This window comes from Primulina tabacum, chromosome 2 (genome assembly GCF_025594145.1).
Source record: "Primulina tabacum isolate GXHZ01 chromosome 2, ASM2559414v2, whole genome shotgun sequence".
Classification (NCBI taxonomy): domain Eukaryota; kingdom Viridiplantae; phylum Streptophyta; class Magnoliopsida; order Lamiales; family Gesneriaceae; genus Primulina; species Primulina tabacum.
The window spans coordinates 11,074,413-11,079,449 of record NC_134551.1 but is presented as its reverse complement, the minus strand read 5'-3'; the positions used below and the strand labels follow the sequence as shown (position 1 = coordinate 11,079,449).

Here is a 5,037-nt window from a genome sequence, read left to right as displayed (position 1 = left end):
AAACGTAGCTGGAGCATTAAAAAGTCCAAAAGGCATTCTTTTGTAGGCAAATTTTCCAAAAGGGCATGTAAAAGTGGTCTTCTCTTGATCCTCTTGAGCAATGACTATCTGATAATAACCATTTTGATTTCTCACCACAATGATACTTGTTTTATTTGGTACGACATGGATCAGACTCACCCACTTACTATCATAGATAGGATATATTATCCCTTCCTCTAAATTTTTTAGTATTTCTTTCATTACCACTTCCTTCATCATCGGATTCAGTTTTCTTTGGAATTCTCTTACCGTCTTGGCATCAATTTCCAAACGAATTCTATGCATGCAAATAGAAGGGCTTATGCCTTTGATATCTGCAAGAGTCCAACCAATTGCAGTTTTGTGCTCTTTAAGGAGTTTGGCTAACCGCTCTTCTTGTTCTTCGGTCAATCCCTTCGAGATGATCACTGGAAAGGTCTCATCATCACCAAAATATATATACTTCAAGTGTTCTGGGAAAATTTTCAACTCCAACTTGGGTGCCTGTAAAAAAGAAGGCAACAATTTCTTGTGAGACTGAAATTTTGGCTTCTAAATTTGTTACCATTGATGGTGATTCCATTTCCACTTCTGAAATTTCCCAAGTTTCAGCTACTTCTCCTTCTACATTCAATTGTTCATGCATCTGAAATTTTTCACATTCATATTCCTCCTCAAAGTGTTCCGCACAATTGAATCAACAATATCAATAGAACATATAGAGTGATTTTATTTGGGTATTTCATAGCATCGAAATTACTAAATTTCACAATCTCTCCATCGAATTCAACGGAAAGAGTACCCTCTTCCATATCAATCTTGGTTCTAGCAGTTTTCATGAAAGGTCTCCCTAATAGAATTGGGGCTGACATTGCAGTGGAGTCCTCTTCCATTCGCAATATATAGAAATCTGCAGGGAATATCAATTCTTTAACTTGCACCAAGATATCTTCAACAACTACTTCCGGATAAGCATTAGATCTGTCCGCTAATTAAATCACCACTCTAGTCTCTTTAAAAGGGCCCAAATTTAAAGCACAATAAATTGAATATGGCATAACATTAATGGATGCACCTAAATCTAGCATGGCACGTTCAATTTTCAGATTACCAATAACACAAGGCATCGTAAACATACCCGGATCGTTGCAGTTATTTGGTAGTAACTTCTTAATAACTGCAGACACGTTTTCTCCCACACTTACTTTCTCATCACCTCTCAACTTCCTCTTATTAGTGCACAAATCCTTCAAAAATTTAGCATATCTTGGTATTTGTTTGATAGCATCTATCAGAGGAATATTTACTTCCACCTTTCTGAATGTTTCCAACATCTCTTTCTCATAGTCAAGCTTTTTGGATTTTTCCAACCTAGAAGGAAATGGAGGAACAATTGCATTAGAAGTAGTAAATGAAGGAGATTTAGAATTTACCTTCGTTTTCTTGTTAGATTCTCTTTCAACATCCTCATCTGCGTCTCTTCCTTAAGTATTCTCTGTAGGTGGAGTAGACTTATTCTCAATCTCTTTCCCACTACTTAATACTATGGCACTTGCATTTTCCTTTGGATTAACAACCGTTTGTGACGGCAGTTTGCCGGAATTCATTGCCTCCAATTTGCTAACTGACGTATCAATTTGAGTGATTTGGTTTCCTAGATTCTGAATGCTGGTCCTCGTTTCCTGTTGAAATTTTTGAGTGTTTTCAGCTAAGGCCTTCACAATTTCATCTAGGGACATGCCTAATTAGAGGCTTGCGCATGTGGTGGCTGTTTGTTAAAATTTTTTTGTGGATATCCTTGTTGGCCTCCTTGATTCCTATAGCTGAAATTTGGGTGATCTTTCTATCCTGGATTGTAGCTATTAGAATACAGATCATACCAGCGTTGAGGTTGTCCAGGAAATCCGTCGATTACATTAACCTGTTGTGTTGGATCATCCTGTAGCGTAGGGCACATGTCCGTCGAATGTCCAACTATTTCACATATTCCGCAAGCTTTTATATGTTGTACCTGTCCTACGGCCAACTTTTCCAAAAGAGATGTCAAAGAATCTAACTTTTGATCGATAGGATTAGTGCTTACCTTATTAACTTGTTGTGGGGGGTTATCTTGCCTAGCCCCAAATTGTTGTGCATTGGCAGCCATGTTGGAGATTAGAGCTCGTGCCTTTTGAGGCATTTTGTTTACCAATGCACCTCTACTTGCAGCATCAATCATGTTCCTATCAAAAAGTGAGAGACACTCGTAGAAATATTAGACTAGGAGCTGTTCTGGAATCTGATGCTGAGGGCAACTGGCACATAACTGCTTAAATATCTCCCAATATTCATATAATGTCTCTCCTTGTAACTGTCTAATCCCACAAATGTCCTTCCTGATGTTTGCTTCTCGCGAAGCTGGGAAGAACTTCTCCAAAAATTGTTGTTTCATATTATCCCAAGTCGTTATCGTCCCAGAGGGCAAGTAATAGAGCCAATCCTTAGCTTAGTCAGCTAAAGAGAATGGAAAAGCTCGCAATGAGATATGTTCCTCAGTAATCCCTTGTGGTTTCATGGCTGTGCACACAATACGAAAATCTTTCAGATGTTTGTGGGAATCTTCATCTACAAGACCACGGAAAGTAGGCAATAAATGAATCAAACCCGATTTTAATTCAAAAGTGGCATCAATAGTAGGGAATTGAATGCATATTGACTGTTGAATAACGTTAGGATTAGCTAACTCCCTGAGGGTTCTTTGAATTGGTTCTGCCATTACTTCTTCTTCACTCTCACTTTTTCCTGTCTTAAAATCAAGTTTGGATTCTCTTTCAGTGTCTGTTGACTCCAAGGCTACGTTTAAACCCGGAGATGATGATGATGATGATGGTTGTTTGCCCCGTAGCCTTGCTTCTTTTCTCAATCTTTTCGTTGTCTTCTCGATTTCTGGATTATATTCGAGTTCACCTGTACGAGAAGAACGAGGCATAAAAGAAAATAAAATAATTAAACTCAAAAGAAACTAACCTTGCAGTGTTCCCCGACAACGGCACCAAAATTTGGTTTGCTGTCGTTGTGCCACCAAACTTAAATTCCTACTCTCTAAATAAAATTAATGTAATTGTGAGTAGGATCGAATTCACAGGGAACAGAGGATGATTTATTTCGAGTAAAATGTAATTTAAGGGGGGATTTTTGTATATGAATTAAATAAACTACTAAACTAAATTTTTCCACGAAAAGAAAACAATAAATTTAAATGACAATTAATCAACCAGAATAAAGTAAAGAATTTAATATGAGAAAGATCTGATTCAAGGAAGTTCTAATATTTAATCATATCACTGTTAATCGATAAATAAATAATTTATTCAAGTTGTTCCAAGCAATTAACCTTAGAATTATAGGGATAGCCGCTAAAATTATTGTGTTTTCCTAAATTAATTAACCGATCCCAGCATCCCGTCAAAATTTATCAATAACCAATTGGGCACGATAGCATTCCATATTAATTATCGGTAGCTTTTAGATATGCGAAAACAATTAATCTTGAAATCTAACAATCGAGATAGGTACAATTGATAAATCCAATTTCGTTGATTTATTTAGATTAAATATATTATGATAGCACAACACATCTAATCTATGCTACTCGTGTACCAATCATTCATGACAATTACGTATCACTGAATTCATGGTTAGCAGTAGAAAATCATATATCGAATTAAATTGGCAGATTAATTGATATACAATATTCATAGTATTAAATCATAATCGTCAAATACTTGGAATAACAAGAATATTAAATCCAAGAAAAAAACCTAACAGTGATAAATTAAACAGTAAAATCAACTCTTAAACCAGACTAGAAAACTAGCCAAGCATGACTCGTTTACAATCACAATAAAAATAAATAAAGAAAAGAAAGGTACTAGAGTCGTGGAGAAAATCGGAGAGAAAATCCTTGAGCCCTTTTTTCCTTGTTCTTCACGTGAGTTGTGGTGATTGGGGAAGAAAATTGATTGTGCCGCCTCCACTGTACTCGTTAATTAGGTTGGAAAGAAAAAAGGAATTCTTTTTATTTTTGGGTAAAAAAGAATATAAAAACCCGAATATCTAAAATTAAACCTAATCATTAAAAAAAATAAAAGATATTAGGAAACATCCTCCAAGAATATAGAGTTTTTTCCATAAAAAACTTTATCCTTTATTTCTTCCTTGATATAAAAACTCCTTATTTCTCACTAGGCAGCCCCAATGAATCATCACAAGGCGTGATCACGCCTTATCCAAAAACATCTTCTGAATTTTTCTGCTCCACGTCTTCCACTAAGATTATATCGGCAACTTTAATTGTGATATAAAATCACCATTTTTAGCCCAGATTTATCGCAAGAGAAGAAAACTTTCTTCTACAATATAATCACAATAAATGTGTCAATTAAGCACGTTGGTAGTTGTAACAATGAGAGATATGAATAAAAATACAATCTATTATGAGCCTATCAGTATTCACCAATTATGGAAACAAATCAAATGTTGTAAGTTGACGATGATACAATTCAGTAGACAGTAGAAGTATCTGATAATTCAGTGAAGACAATTTTTCCAAGTTCGGTAGACCCTAATCAGTTTTACTGAAATATACGCGAGGGATTTTCTGAAACACAGACTACTGAATTTGTTTGTTTACTAAATTTATTTCTTTTGAGATTTAATTTTACTAGGAAATATCACCACAACTCGTAATTACTTAAAAATTTCCATATTTTTGGTGATGTCAAAATTCAGCACGATAAGCCAGTTAAATGCATTACTTTTATAAATCACCAAAACTCAGATAAGCACAATTCAATCTCAAAAGTAATTCAGAGGTTCCAGATTAAGATGAATATCCTTGTGATCCCCTGTATTTTCAAGTACTTCTTTTTTTGCATCAATCTCTTTAATATAATCAAATAATTCCTAAATATTGGCAGTAAAGGAAGTATTCACATTGTCATTCTTTTATAAAAGTTCCTGATGACTCTTTTTTTA

General features: G+C 35.0%; 1 non-coding gene across 1 annotated transcript; it reads left to right on the top strand.

The window, feature by feature from the left end:
* Nucleotides 1-2,297: 2,297 nt before the first annotated feature.
* LOC142538163 (small nucleolar RNA R71) lies at nucleotides 2,298-2,404 on the top strand. Its single transcript, XR_012818701.1, has one exon. It is a non-coding gene; the product is annotated as a small nucleolar RNA R71 (small nucleolar RNA).
* The last annotated feature ends 2,633 nt before the right edge of the window (nucleotides 2,405-5,037 follow it).